At 36.6% G+C, this 16,692-nt stretch overlaps 1 protein-coding gene across 3 annotated transcripts in view; it reads right to left on the bottom strand.

The window, feature by feature from the left end:
* CADPS2 (calcium dependent secretion activator 2) overlaps positions 1–16,692 on the bottom strand; it is a 1,413,577-nt gene that overhangs the window by 980,333 nt on the left and 416,552 nt on the right. The window lies entirely within an intron of this gene.

The following is a 16,692-nucleotide window of genomic DNA, read 5'->3' as shown; positions in this document are numbered from 1 at the left end:
GAGAACCTTTGAAAAGATTATTGGAGCTGCTGCTAGGCCAAATGGAAGAGCAACAAATTGGTAATGCTTGTCTAGAAAAGAGAATCTCAGAAACCGATAGTGATCTGGATGAATCGGAATGTGAAGATAAGCATCCTGTAAGTCTATTGTGGACATGTAATTACCTTACTGAACAAAAGGCAGAATAGTCCTTATAGTCACAATCTTGAAAGTTTGGACCCTTACAAAACGATTCAGATCCAGCACTGGTTTGAATGAATTTTATTTCTTTGGGACAATGAATAGATTTGATAAAAAAAAACCCAGACCTTGTTCCTGAAGCGGAACTGGTGTAATCACCCCTGAAAGCTCCAGATCTGAAACACACTTCAGAAAAGCCAGAGATTTCACAGGATTTGTTGGAACATGAGAGAGAAAGAATCTTCTCACAGGAGGTCTTATTCTAAAACCTATTCAATACCCTTGAGAAACAATGCTCTGAATTCACTGATTCTGAACAGAATTTGCCCAAATGTTTTGAAATCCAGTTGAACTGGATTGAGGGCCGCACCTTCATGCAGTCTTGGGGGTTGGCTTTGGCTTCTTATAAGGCTTGGATTTATTCCAACTTGAAGATGGCTTCCAATTGGAGCCAGAGTCCCTAGGGGAAGGAGTGGTTTTCTGTTCTCTATTCTGACGAAAGGAACAAAACCGATTAGAAGCTTTAGATTTACCCTTAGACTTTTTATCTTGGGGCAAGAAAACTCCCCCCCTCCCCCCAGTGATAGTGGAAATAATAAGTCCAACTGAGAACCAAATAAATTATTACCCTGCAAAGATAGAGATGGCAATCTAGATTTAGATACCATGTCAGCATTCCATGATTTAAGCCATAAAGCTCTTCTAGCTAGAATAGCTAAAGACATAGATTTAACATTAATATTGATGATATCAAAAATAGCACCACAGATAAAATGTTTATCATGTTTAAGCAAACAAACAAAGCTAGACAAATCAGGATCTGTTTCCTGGTGTGCTAAGCTATCCAACCAAAAGTTTGATGCAGCCGCAACATCAGCCATAAAAATGGCAGGCCTGAGAATATAGCCAGAATGTAAATAAGATTTCCTTAGATAAGATTCAATCTTCCTATCTAAAGGATCCTTAAAAGAAGTACTATCTTCCATAGGAATAGTAGTACGTTTGGCAAGAGTAGAAATAGCCCCATCAACCTTAGGGACTTTTTCCCAAAACTTCAAATTAGCCACTGGTAAAGAATATGATTTCTTAAACATAGAAGCCTGTAAAGTTCTTTGTTTCTGATTCAAGGCTATCACACTTACTTACTGTTATTAATAGCCATTAACCCTCTCTTTAAATAACAATTAAATTGATGGTTAATCTGAGCGTTTAAATAACGCTAGTATTTACCATCACTTAAAATAATCTGGAGTTTCATTGAGCATTTAGTGAAAAAAGGGTGCTAAATTCATTCTGTCTGTGCTGCGGAAGATCGCTAAAGTCAGAGCTTCTGGCTGCCCATGGCACAGCGCTCTTCTACCAATGAGGTGGCATTTTCACCTCTAAATCAATTGGTTTAGAGGTGAAAACGTCCCCTCATTGAGGGAAAAAAAATCTGATTAACAGTATAATTTATTTTCATATACATTAAATAAGACATGCATGTTTTTTTTGTCTGGTTATACAATGAACTCCACTGTTACACAAAATACAATTGTTTTGTGTTTGTTACATAGGCACCACAATTGTATCTGTCATCCTTCAGAACAGAACATCTGAGAATTGAAATAAAAACCTTAAAGTACAAATGATGTTGCCACTTAAAACTTGCACTATTTATTACCATTTAAGGGGAAGTTCTCATCATTTTATGATTATATAAAAGTGTACAAAAAAGGAAAATACATACCATTGAATGAACACCAATGAACTGCTGTTAAACAACCTCGCAGTAAGTGCTAAGGTTTTTTTTTTTTCCCCTATTGTACCTGTAGAACACCCCTGGACCGTAGGTTTTTAAACTTTATCAAAATGTAGCACACTTGGCAAGTTGGCACATCTATGTTCTTAAGAGAGGAAGTATTTAACAGTCTACATTGCATTGACTATATACTTAAATTCTAGTACGATACATATTTTATAGTAAGACATGACAAGATTGAAAAAAATTGAAAGTAATGAATGTTCAGTTTTGAGATTTATTTTTAACATACTTAGTACTATGGACTCATTCCCCTCAGCATAATGGCTGGCACCCCATGTGCCCTCAACTGTGATTGGCCCTTATTTGTCCACCACCACTATGCCCAGGCTCCTCACAGCTCCGCCTAACCATGCTTGTGGATCTCCTCCAAAGACATCCTGACCTGGTCACGGCTCCACCCACAAAAACACCAGTTGGCCTCCGGAAAGTAAGAAAATACTAGAGTCACCACTGATAACAGCAATGTCTATAAGGATTAAAAATGGCAAATAATTGTTGCTATAGTCTGTTCATTGTGAGCCTTCTTTTAATTGGGTTCTTTTATCCTTGTATTGTAGACAGAAACGTTTAATCATATGATTCTAGGTCAGGCTTTTACACCACACAACCATAGCTAATCATGTTAACCCAAACAGCATGCGGTACTTAAATACATATTAATTGTTGTATTACTGGTGGTTGATTGCCAGCTATTTAGTTTAGTATTTACAGCAAAATAAAGCAATGTTACATAAATATTATGCTGTGGAAAATTAGCTTTAATGTGGATGAAAATATTTGGAGGACCCCACTGACTCTCTCGTGCCACTGAGTGCCTCAGCATACCATTTGAGAAAGACTGCTCTATGGTATCGCTTAAAATTTGGGTGGACAGTAAAATTAAGTGTTTAAAGATATAGAGCTAAGACAACAGATAGCAACCTTTGCAAGGAATGCAGAACACCAATTAGAAAAATTTACAGTGCATATATTCAGTTAATCAATGTTCTCTTTAATAGCACATTAACCACAGTTACAGATGGTTTGAAACACACTCTGGGAGCTATTACTATTTATAAAGCTATATCTGTTTCTTATTCAGCGATTGGTTGAGAAAACAAGCTTTTGTTTAAAGGGACAGTAAACACCTTGAGATTTTCATATAAAAATTTATTTCATGTAATTAGCAAGAGTCCATGAGCTAGTGACGTATGGGATATACATTCCTACCAGGAGGGGCAAAGTTTCCCAAACCTCAAAATGCCTATAAATACACCCCTCACCACACCCACAAATCAGTTTTACAAACTTTGCCTCCTATGGAGGTGGTGAAGTAAGTTTGTGCTAGATTCTACGTTGATATGCGCTCCGCAGCAGGTTGGAGCCCGGTTTTCCTCTCAGCGTGCAGTGAATGTCAGAGGGATGTGAGGAGAGTATTGCCTATTTGAATTCAATGATCTCCTTCTACGGGGTCTATTTCATAGGTTCTCTGTTATCGGTCGTAGAGATTCATCTCTTACCTCCCTTTTCAGATCGAAGATATACTCTTATATATACCATTACCTCTACTGATTCTCGTTTCAGTACTGGTTTGGCTTTCTACTACTTGTTCAAACATTTATTTGCCTTGACTCAGGATGTTCAACATTCCTTATTTCAGACAGTCAGTTTCATATTTGGGATAATGCATATGATTTAATCAATTTTTTTCTTACCTTAAAATTTGACTTTTTCCCTGTGGGCTATTAGGCTCGTGGGGGCTGAAAATGCTTCATTATATTGCGTCATTCTTGGCGCGGACTTTTTTGGCGCAACATTTTTTTTTTCTGTTTCCGGCGTCATACGTGTCGCCGGAAGTTGCGTCATTTTTTTGACGTTTTTTTTGCGCCAAAAGTGTCGGCTTTCCGGATGTGGCATCATTTTTGGCGCCAAAAGCATTTAGGCGCCAAATAATGTGGGCGTCTTTTTTGGCGCTAAAAAATATGGGCGTCACTATTGTCTCCACATTATTTAAGTCTCATTATTTATTGCTTCTGGTTGCTAGAAGCTTGTTCACTGGCATTTTTTTCCCATTCCTGAAACTGTCATTTAAGGAATTTGATCAATTTTGTTTTATATGTTGTTTTTTCTATTACATATTGCAAGATGTCTCCGTTTGTCCCTGAGTCAGAAGCCACTTCTGGAAAAATGCTTAACTGAGTTTCAGTTCTACCAAAGCTAAGTTCATTTATTTTAAATGTTATAAATGTTTATCTTTAGCTATGGTTTGTAATAAGTTATTATGATATACTTTTACATGCAGATTCCATTAGTATTTATGCTTTATACATTTCCATTCTTAAGTGCAAGAAATGTTTAGAAGATTTATAAGAAATATTTTTTCTGATTAAGGCTATTTCTGACTTTGTGCCTTCTAATACGATTTTTAGGTCTTTTTCACTTCTTTTTTAATTATTGAAGTTTCAAATGACCAACAACATACTGATTTATCCTTCTCTGATGATGTTTTTTTCTCTTTCAGAAATTCTCTTCATCAGATATTGACACTAACAAATCTACTTTTTTATATATTTTTTTTATTTTTAAAGTACATTTGTTCTTTGTTGAAGAGGTGTTGATTATTTTGGATATTAAGGTAACTAGTTCTTTAAGACTAGCTGACACTATTTCTGCCTTTTTATTTTTTCTGTGATTTCAGAGGTTTTCTTTCCAATTCCCCATACTAGGGAATGGAATAGGCTGAGAATTTTCTTTTATTTTTAAACTATATTCTTTGTCAGCAGTTAAATTCAATTTGGAGGGTTCTCCAATTTATTGGAGCTATCTCTACTCCTACTAATTATGCTATTGTTTTTATAGCAAAATAGTATTTATTTTCCTTTATATAGTTGTATCTTATTTTTGGAAAATTATTTAGTTTCAGGTACTTTTCTTGGCCCTGTGATATTGCAATTGCTTCATTTTTTCTGTTTACTTTAAGATCAAGTATCAGATCATGATTTATTTTAGCATTGTTAAGGGACAACATTTACTAGACTAGGTGCCGTTGCATTTGTCTTGTTGTTTTGCATTTTGCAAGTCCTCTGTTTTGACTGGTCCTTTAAACTGGACTATCATGCTAATGATTTCATTTGTGTCTTCATTTTATTGAATATATTCGCAAATGAGGGTTAATCTATGTCTTTAGCTATTTTAGCTAGAAGAATTCTGTGATTTTTAAAAAAAAAAATCAAAAAAAAAATCCATATTTCTTTGGTTCTAAGATAATCAATTATAATTGGATTCAATTCTTAACTGTTACTATGGGCTTCAAGATTGAGTTCTAAGACTAAAACTTTAAGCTTATACTAGTTTGGTTGTTCTTATTAAGGAACGAATCCTGAGTTCTTTCCCAAGTAACATGTTTTTAATTGGGGTTCGAAATTAGCTCCCTAATGTTGCGATGCACGTGCCGTATTCCAGCTTGGCTGGTAAGGGGCAGGTTAAGACTTCTTTGAAATTTATTTGGTTCTATTTTGTCCAAATTTCTTTGATTTTATTCCAGTAAGGCTTACACTTTCTTTAAGTGTGTTTTGGTCCTATATATTTTGGATACTGTTGAGGCATGGCTGGGTACCCATGGGGTTCAAGCGCTGCTCAGACCTGGAATCTTCTGGGGTTTTTATTCCAGTTCCTTTTCTAGGAACTGGGTTTTGGAGTTTTATTCAAACTATTTTGCCTTTTTGTGGTCATTGATAGCATTATTTGTTTTCTTTAGATACAATAAATGCGTATTCTTCATTTTTCTGTTTTCATTCAGATTATTTCCTGAGGATGCGGATTCTCATATGTTTCACTTGCTCTTCAGGACATAGTTAGAGGATCTTTTTTCAAAAGCTCTTGATTCCTCACGCAAGGGTCACCTTTTTTTAGGTTTCCAGATGGTTTATGTCACTATCTTTGTCTCTATCAGACAAGGGACAATTTGTATTGGGTTCCGTCTGTCGGTACCTTTAGTCTCTATTATTTCCTTCAGTTGCTATATATGCATAGAAGTTTTAACAGCATTGGATTCAATTCCCTTTGCTCATTTTCAATGGAAAGATCATTTCCAGCTTTTTATGAGTGTTGTTTCTTCAAGAACATGGTTGGAGGATCAATTAACCAAAAAGTTTGTTGATTCCTCAGACAAAAGTAACCTTTTTTAGATTTCCGGATAGATTCAGTGTCCATGACTCTGTCTCTGTTGGACAGGAGACGTCTGAAATTGGTTTCAGCTTATCGAAACCTTCAGTCTCAATCATTCCCTTCGGTAGCCTTATGCATGGAAATTCTAGGTTCTTATGACTGCTGCAATGGACGTGTTCCCCTTTGCTCATTTTCACATGCAACCTCTTCAGCTCTGTATGCTGAACCAGTGGTGCCGGGATTATACAAAGATATCTCATTTAATATCTTTAAAACTGATTGTTCGACACCCTCTGACGTGGTACAGACCACCATCGTTTAGTTCAGGGGGCTTCTTTTTTTCTTCCAACCTGGACTGTGATCTCAACAGATGCAAGTCTGACAGGTGGCATCATTTTTGGCGCCAAAAGCATTTAGGCGCCAAATAATGTGGGCGTCTTTTTTGGCGCTAAAAAATATGGGCGTCACTATTGTCTCCACATTATTTAAGTCTCATTATTTATTGCTTCTGGTTGCTAGAAGCTTGTTCACTGGCATTTTTTTCCCATTCCTGAAACTGTCATTTAAGGAATTTGATCAATTTTGTTTTATATGTTGTTTTTTCTATTACATATTGCAAGATGTCTCCGTTTGTCCCTGAGTCAGAAGCCACTTCTGGAAAAATGCTTAACTGAGTTTCAGTTCTACCAAAGCTAAGTTCATTTATTTTAAATGTTATAAATGTTTATCTTTAGCTATGGTTTGTAATAAGTTATTATGATATACTTTTACATGCAGATTCCATTAGTATTTATGCTTTATACATTTCCATTCTTAAGTGCAAGAAATGTTTAGAAGATTTATAAGAAATATTTTTTCTGATTAAGGCTATTTCTGACTTTGTGCCTTCTAATACGATTTTTAGGTCTTTTTCACTTCTTTTTTAATTATTGAAGTTTCAAATGACCAACAACATACTGATTTATCCTTCTCTGATGATGTTTTTTTCTCTTTCAGAAATTCTCTTCATCAGATATTGACACTAACAAATCTACTTTTTTATATATTTTTTTTATTTTTAAAGTACATTTGTTCTTTGTTGAAGAGGTGTTGATTATTTTGGATATTAAGGTAACTAGTTCTTTAAGACTAGCTGACACTATTTCTGCCTTTTTATTTTTTCTGTGATTTCAGAGGTTTTCTTTCCAATTCCCCATACTAGGGAATGGAATAGGCTGAGAATTTTCTTTTATTTTTAAACTATATTCTTTGTCAGCAGTTAAATTCAATTTGGAGGGTTCTCCAATTTATTGGAGCTATCTCTACTCCTACTAATTATGCTATTGTTTTTATAGCAAAATAGTATTTATTTTCCTTTATATAGTTGTATCTTATTTTTGGAAAATTATTTAGTTTCAGGTACTTTTCTTGGCCCTGTGATATTGCAATTGCTTCATTTTTTCTGTTTACTTTAAGATCAAGTATCAGATCATGATTTATTTTAGCATTGTTAAGGGACAACATTTACTAGACTAGGTGCCGTTGCATTTGTCTTGTTGTTTTGCATTTTGCAAGTCCTCTGTTTTGACTGGTCCTTTAAACTGGACTATCATGCTAATGATTTCATTTGTGTCTTCATTTTATTGAATATATTCGCAAATGAGGGTTAATCTATGTCTTTAGCTATTTTAGCTAGAAGAATTCTGTGATTTTTAAAAAAATAAATAAAAAAAAAATCCATATTTCTTTGGTTCTAAGATAATCAATTATAATTGGATTCAATTCTTAACTGTTACTATGGGCTTCAAGATTGAGTTCTAAGACTAAAACTTTAAGCTTATACTAGTTTGGTTGTTCTTATTAAGGAACGAATCCTGAGTTCTTTCCCAAGTAACATGTTTTTAATTGGGGTTCGAAATTAGCTCCCTAATGTTGCGATGCACGTGCCGTATTCCAGCTTGGCTGGTAAGGGGCAGGTTAAGACTTCTTTGAAATTTATTTGGTTCTATTTTGTCCAAATTTCTTTGATTTTATTCCAGTAAGGCTTACACTTTCTTTAAGTGTGTTTTGGTCCTATATATTTTGGATACTGTTGAGGCATGGCTGGGTACCCATGGGGTTCAAGCGCTGCTCAGACCTGGAATCTTCTGGGGTTTTTATTCCAGTTCCTTTTCTAGGAACTGGGTTTTGGAGTTTTATTCAAACTATTTTGCCTTTTTGTGGTCATTGATAGCATTATTTGTTTTCTTTAGATACAATAAATGCGTATTCTTCATTTTTCTGTTTTCATTCAGATTATTTCCTGAGGATGCGGATTCTCATATGTTTCACTTGCTCTTCAGGACATAGTTAGAGGATCTTTTTTCAAAAGCTCTTGATTCCTCACGCAAGGGTCACCTTTTTTTAGGTTTCCAGATGGTTTATGTCACTATCTTTGTCTCTATCAGACAAGGGACAATTTGTATTGGGTTCCGTCTGTCGGTACCTTTAGTCTCTATTATTTCCTTCAGTTGCTATATATGCATAGAAGTTTTAACAGCATTGGATTCAATTCCCTTTGCTCATTTTCAATGGAAAGATCATTTCCAGCTTTTTATGAGTGTTGTTTCTTCAAGAACATGGTTGGAGGATCAATTAACCAAAAAGTTTGTTGATTCCTCAGACAAAAGTAACCTTTTTTAGATTTCCGGATAGATTCAGTGTCCATGACTCTGTCTCTGTTGGACAGGAGACGTCTGAAATTGGTTTCAGCTTATCGAAACCTTCAGTCTCAATCATTCCCTTCGGTAGCCTTATGCATGGAAATTCTAGGTTCTTATGACTGCTGCATTGGACGTGTTCCCCTTTGCTCATTTTCACATGCGACCTCTTCAGCTCTGTATGCTGAACCAGTGGTGCCGGGATTATACAAAGATATCTCATTTAATATCTTTAAAACTGATTGTTCGACACCCTCTGACGTGGTACAGACCACCATCGTTTAGTTCAGGGGGCTTCTTTTTTTCTTCCAACCTGGACTGTGATCTCAACAGATGCAAGTCTGACAGGTTGGGGAGCTGTATGGGGGTTTCTGACAGCACAAGGGGTTTTGGAAATCTCAGAGGTGAGATTACCAATCAATATTTTGGAACTCCGTGCAATTTTCAGAAGCTCTTCAGTCATGGCCTCTTCTAAAGAGAGAATCGTTCATTTGTTTTCAGACAGACAATGTCACAACTGTGGCATATATCAAATCATCAAGGAGGGACTCACAGTCCTCTGGCTATGAAAGAAGTATCTCGTATACTGGTATGGGCGGAATCCAGCTCCTGTCTAATCTCTGCGGTTCATATCCCAGGTATTGACAATTGGAAAGTGGATTATCTCAGTCGCCAAACGTTACATCCGGGCGAGTGGTCTCTTCACCCAGAGGTGTTTCTTCAGATTGTTCAAATGTGGGGACTTCCAGAAATAGATCTGATGGCTTCTCATCTAAACAAGTAACTTCCCAGGTATCTGTCCAGATCCAGGGATCCTCAGGCGGAAGCAGTGGATGCATTGTCACTTCCTTGGAAGTATCATCCTGCCTATATCTTTCCGCCTCTAGTTCTTCTTCCAAGAGTAATCTCCAAGATTCTGAAGGAATGCTCGTTTTTTCTGCTGGTGGCTCCAGCATGGTCTCACAGGTTTTGGTATACGGATCTTGTCCGCATGGCTTCTTGCCAACCGTGGACTCTTCCGTTAAGACCAGACCTTCTGTCACAAGGTCCTTTTTTACCATCAGGATCTCAAATCCTTAAATTTAAAGGTATGGAGATTGAACGCTTGATTCTTAGTCAAAGAGGTTTCTCTGACTCTGTGATTAATACTATGTTACAGGCTCGTAGATCTGTATCTAGGAAGATATATTATTGAGTCTGGAAGACTTACGTTTCTTGGTGTCTTTCTCATAATTTTTCCTGGCATTCTTTTAGAATTCCGAGAATTTTTTCAGTTTCTTCAGGATGGTTTGGATAAAGGTTTGTCTGCAAGTTCCTTGAAAGGACAAATCTCTGCTCTTTCTGTTCTTTTTCACAGAAGGATTGCTATTCTTCCTGATATTCATTGTTTTGTACAAGCTTTGGTTCGTATAAAACCTGTTATTAAGTCAATTTCTCCTCCTTGGAGTTTGAATTTGGTTCTGGGGGCTCTTCAAGCTCTTCCGTTTGAACCTATGCATTCACTAGACATTAAATTACTTTCTTGGAAAGTTTTGTTTTCTTTTGGCCATCTCTTCTGCTAGAAGAGTTTCTGAATTATCTGCTCTTTCTTGTGAATCTCCTTTTCTGATTTTCCATCAGGATAAGGCGGTGTTGCGAACTTCTTTTAAATTTTTACCTAAGGTTGTGAATTCTAACAACATTAGTAGAGAAATTGTGGTTCCTTCATTATGTCCTAATCCTAAGAATTCTAAGGAGAGATCATTGCATTCTTTGGATGTAGTTAGAGCTTTGAAATATTATGTTGAAGCTACTAAGAATTTCCGAAAGACTTCTAGTCTATTTGTTATCTTTTCCGGTTTCAGGAAAGGTCAGAAGGCCTCTGCTATTTCTTTGGCATCTTGGTTGAAATCTTTAATTCATCATGCTTATGTCGAGTCGGGTAAATCTCCGCCTCAAAGGATTACAGCTCATTCTACTAGGTCAGTTTCTATTTCCTGGGCGTTTAGGAATGAAGCTTCGATTGATCAGATTTGCAAAGTAGCAACTTGGTCTTCTTTGCATACTTTTACTAAATTCTACCATTTTGATGTGTATTCTTCTTCTGAAGCAGTTTTTGGTAGAAAAATACTTCAGGCAGCTGTTTCAGTTTGATTCTTCTGCTTATAATTTCAGTTTTCTTCATTATAAGATTTAAACTTTATTTTGGGTGTGGATTATTTTTCAGCGGAATTGGCTGTCTTTATTTTATCCCTCCCTCTCTAGTGACTCTTGCGTGGAAGATCCACATCTTGGGTAGTCATTATCCCATACGTCACTAGCTCATGGACTCTTGCTAATTACATGAAAGAAAACATAATTTATGTAAGAACTTACCTGATAAATTCATTTCTTTCATATTAGCAAGAGTCCATGAGGCCCACCCTTTTTTGTGGTGGTTATGATTTTTTTGTATAAAGCACAATTATTCCAATTCCTTGTTTTTTATGCTTTCGCACTTTTTTCTTATCACCCCACTTCTTGGCTATTCGTTAAACTGATTTGTGGGTGTGGTGAGGGGTGTATTTATAGGCATTTTGAGGTTTGGGAAACTTTGCCCCTCCTGGTAGGAATGTATATCCCATACGTCACTAGCTCATGGACTCTTGCTAATATGAAAGAAATTAATTTATCAGGTAAGTTCTTACATAAATTATGTTTTTATTTATACATAATGATACAACTTTGAAATATATTTAATTATTTATTTTGCTCCCTTTAATGTAATTTTAGCTCTAAAAATTGAGCGATTTCTAATTCTCAGAACTTGAAATGCACCCTGCTGACTTAAGGCTACCTTTGCTATATAGGTGTCCCTAATTGGCGTTATCAGATAACAACTGCAAACAAGGTACTTTATACTAACTTTAATACTGTGGCAAGTCTTATTGTCTGGGCTAAAGATCGGCTCCTGCAAATAAAGCAAATGGTGTTTAGCTATTGAAAACTTCTCTGTAAAAAGGATGTTAAAAGATAAATTATACTATAGCAACACAACAGAAATGTCTTGTAATAACAATCGGCTAGATTACGAGTTTTTGTCGGTAAGGCTGTGTGGTGCTAACGCTCCTTTTTTTCTTACCGCTCACTTAAGACAACGCTGGTATTACAAGTTTTCTGCAAGCCGGCGTTAGCCTCAGAAAAGTGAGCGTTGAGCAAAATTTAGCTCCATATCTCACCTCAATACCAGCGTTGCTTACGATAGCGGTAAGCAGGTAAAACGTGCTTGTGCACCATTTCCCCATAGGAAACAATAGGGCTGAGCTGGCTGGAAAAAAACCTAACACCTGCAAAAAAGCAGTGTTCAGCTCCTAACGCAGCCCCATTGTTTCCTATGGGGAAAGAAAATTTACGTTTACACCTAACACCCTAACATGAACCCTGAGTCTAAACACCCCTAATATTACACTTATTAACCCCTAATCTGCCGCCCCTGACATCGTCGTCACCTACATTATATTATTAACCCCTAATCTGCCGCTCCGGACACCGCGGCCACCTACATTATACTTATGAATCCTATCAGCCAATCGGAATTAAGGTAGGAAAAATCCTATTGGCTGATGCAATCAGCCAATAGAATTGAAGTTCAATCCTATTGGATGATCCAATCAGCCAATAGGATTGAGCTTGCATTCTATTGGCTGTTCCAATTCTACCTTAATTCCGATTGGCTGATAGGATTCTATCAGCCAATAGGAATTGAAGGGACGCCATCTTGGATGACGTCACTTAAAGGAACCTTCATTCTTCAGTCGCCGTTGGATGGAAGAGGATGCTCCGCGTCGGATGTCTTGAAGATGGACCCGCTCCGCTCCGGATGGAAGAAGATAGAAGATACCGCCTGGATGAAGACTTCTGTCGGTCTGGATGTCCTCTTCTGGCTGGATCGGATGAAGACTTCTGCCGGTCTGGAGGTCCACTTGTGCCCAGTTGGGTGAAGATGGCTCAAGGTAGGGTGATCTTCAAGGAAGTAGTGTTAGGTTTTATTAAGGGGGGATTGGGTGGGTTTTAGAGTAGGGTTGGGTGTGTGGGTGGTGGGTTTTAATGTTAGGGGGGTATTGTATTTTGTTTTTACAGGTAAAAGAGCTGATTACTTTGGGGCAATGCCCCGCAAAAAGCCCTTTTAAGGGCTATTTGTAATTTAGTATAGGGTAGGGAATTTTTTTTTATTTTGGGGGGCTTTTTTATTTTATTAGGGGGATTAGATTAGTTGTAATTAGTTTAAAAATGTGTAATTTCTTTTTTATTTTCTGTAATTTAGTGTTTGTTTGTTTTCGTAATTTAGTTTATTTAATTTAATTGTAATTAATTGTAGTTAGTTTAGGGAATTAATTTAATTATAGTGTGTGTTAGATGTAATTGTAACTTAGGTTAGGGTTTATTTTACAGGTAAATTTGTACTTATTTTAACTAGGTAGTTATTAAATAGTTAATAACTATTTAATAACTATTGTACCTAGTTAAAATACATAATTCTAATTTCTGCCTGAGGTAATAAACAGTACAACGCCGGCACCGTTTAAAAATAACAAACTTTTGATTGAAGATAAACTACACTAATTCACCACATCTCTCTAGCTACTTCCCTTGTCGAGAGCTGCAAGAGAATGACTGGAGGTGGCAGTTAGGAGAGGAGCTATATAGACAGCTCTGCTGTGGGTGATCCTCTTGAAGCTTCCTGTTGGGAAGGAGAATATCCCACAAGTAATGGATGAATCCGTGGACTGGATACACCTTACAAGAGAAATAAAAATAAACCCTGAGATAGCTACCATGTAACTATTAGTTATATTGTAGCTAGCTTAGGGTTTTTTTTACAGGTAAGTATTTAGTTTTAAATAGGATTAATTTAATTAATTGTAGTAATTTTATTTATATTTTTTAAAATTATATTTAAGTTAGGGGGTGTTAGGGTTAGATTTAGATTTAGGGGTTAATACATTTAATATAGTAGCGGCGATGTTGGGGGCGGCAGATTAGGGGTTAATACAATTTAACTAGTGTTTGCGAGGCGGGAGTGCGGCGGTTTAGGGGTTAATATATTTATTAAAGTGGCGGTGATGTCCAGTCGGCAGATTAGGGGTTAAACATTTTAGTTAAGTGTTTGCGATGTGTGGGGGGGCCTCGGTTTAGGGTTTAATAGGTAGTTTATGGGTGTTAGTGTACTTTTAGCACTTTAGTTAAGAGTTATTTGTTACGGCGTTAGCCCCTAAAACTCTTAACGACTGACTTTTAAATGCGGTAGGAGTCTGGACAGGAGAGAGTCTACCGCTCACTTTTTCCAGCAATCGTAATACCGGCGTTAGGCAAATCCCATTAAAAATATAGGATACGCAATTGACGTAAGGGGATTTGTGGTAAGCTAAAATCGCGGAAAAATGTGACACCTGTACCTGCCAGACTCGTAGTACCAGCGGGTGTTAAAAAGCAGCGTTTGGACCCCTCAACACAAGACTCGTAATCTAGGCGTATGTGTTTACTATCCCTTTAAAGCATACCTGTGTATTTCCTGAATCATAATAGTAACTAACTTCAGTTAGAACATGGTCATATATAATTACTAGATGACACCCCACAACATTCACGGTATAAGCTCCATAACAGTATTTATTTGGCATGGTTTACAAAGCTCACTACTGCTATTGTATTTGCTATTTTGTTCATCACCTTGTGTATGCTGCAGTAAATATATTATAATAATTATTAAAAAATGCAATCAGGTACTGTGGTTGAGGGTAGAAACCCCAGAATACAGTGTCAAAGGGCTTGGGATTAATATTTGGAGTAAAGCAAGTTATTTTTGTACCTCTCTTATACTACATACACGTGTACTACAGCTTACTGAACAATATTACCCTGTAAGTCATCGGTATCACATCATAAAATTATTAAGCAACATTTTATGCAGACACACCACTGATTTGCTATGCTGTCCAGAGCCACCACTTTGGTATGTTATGTCATGCAGAAAGTATCTATAATAGCTATTATAAATTATAATAAATCAGATACATTTGAATTTGATGTGATAATGAAAATCTATGTTCTTTATTATTACAGACAAAATAGTTATCTATGGCTGCTTAATTCATAACTGGAACATTTAGTTAAGAAACAGTAATGGCAGGGTATATAATTTCAGGGGGGGGGGGTGTCAAAATGTGTCTTCACCTATGTAGCCAAAAATTTAAACACTGGCCCTGCTCCCTGATGTCTTGATTGAGTAACTTCACACTTAAAGTTCAATATCTCAAGCCCTTCTCTCCCTTTTGAATGCAGGTTTGCACCTGTAGTAGTCAGGATTTAGCAACAAGCTTTATTGGACCACTGCTTCCCTGTCCTGTTCTCCACCTCTTAAGTGGAGAATTTCAATTTCCCCAATCTCATCTGACCGGGGAGATTGATAGCTCCTGTCAGCGCACGATTGGCTAAGCGCACGCAGGAGGCAGGTTGCACAAGAGCACACAGGAACACTCTTGTGCAATGGTAAATGCCAGAGGAGAAGCAGACAGGGACGTACGCCCCTGTCTGCAGCGGGATGATAAATGGAGCCCTTATAGTAAATGGTAGGAGAAAAGGATTTTATCTTGAAATGCCTTATGGGCCGAGGCACAAGGGAAGGCAAAATATGGTTCTGTTGTGAAGAAACGGATTATTAAATGTAATCTTGGATTTTTCTCAGACTATTAAATTAATATTCAGTACTGCTGGGTCAGTACCAGAACTGGACCATATGAAGGAAATATTGAGTAGAAAATCCCTGCCTCAGCTTCCTCTCTGCCACAATAAAAAAATAACAGTTATGCGGCTTAGAGTAAAACCACCATAAAAATAATCAGTTACAAAAATGAAAAATGCATCTAAAATAGAATGAGCGAAACATTTAAAGAAACAGCTAAATACATTTGTGAAAATAACTTGGTATATCAGGGAAACACTAAGGTTTACTGTACAAAGAGACTCATTATCACAAATAAAATAAATATTATGATCAGCATGGTGTATTCTAAAGCAGGATTAGAGCATTTGAATAACAAAAGGCTACACTAAACATAAATACAACACAGATAGCAAGGAATCTTGCAGCGAGTACCTTTGAGTATCTGCCATAGTTTATAAACCCAGAGAGAAACATCAGAGATGGTTCTCTCAAATGTATGGGGGTACCTTGATGTTTGGACCACTTGCAAGGTCATTTGAGGAGGCCTTAATGACGTAGAGGGATTGATTCTCTGGAAAAAGTACTTGTAGAGTTCTCCATCAGTCATCTTCACATCAATCCCTGATCTATAAGAAATACTGTTTGCCAAATACCAGACTTGATATCTAATTTGCCTCTGAGCATCTTTACGCCCCCAAGAACACATGTTTAAAAACACTAAAATCTGTTGCATATAGTAAATAAACGGAGTAGACGTTTTTTGGTTCTTTTCTGAAAATCAGTTTGCAATTTCTGACACTTCCGGATTTCCTTTTCAAAAATGTTACAGGCCGTCTCAACTTTGTGGGCAGATATTTAAATGAACTACAATTATTTCTCACAGTACTGAGATGCTAACACTAAATAAACGGTTCTCAGTGTTTTCGTTATGAAAACTGTACATCTTGGGTATGGTATCTAGCAATGGAGAAACCCTGCATAAAATGGATTTAAATATGTTTTATTTACAATTCATACTTCACTGTTTATGCAAAATTCATTGGTTTCAAACAATATTTCTACAAAATTGTACAGGCTTATTGTCAAACATATATTCACTAAATTGTTTTCTTGGGTTTCCTCTAGAAATTTATATCTGCAATATAGGTACAAATGAAAGTAAAATGTATTTTAAATTATATATATCCACCCACTGATCATGA

This window comes from Bombina bombina, chromosome 6 (genome assembly GCF_027579735.1).
Source record: "Bombina bombina isolate aBomBom1 chromosome 6, aBomBom1.pri, whole genome shotgun sequence".
Lineage (NCBI taxonomy): Eukaryota > Metazoa > Chordata > Amphibia > Anura > Bombinatoridae > Bombina > Bombina bombina.
Note: the sequence above shows the minus strand (reverse complement) of the source record. Positions and strands in the feature narration are given on the sequence as shown.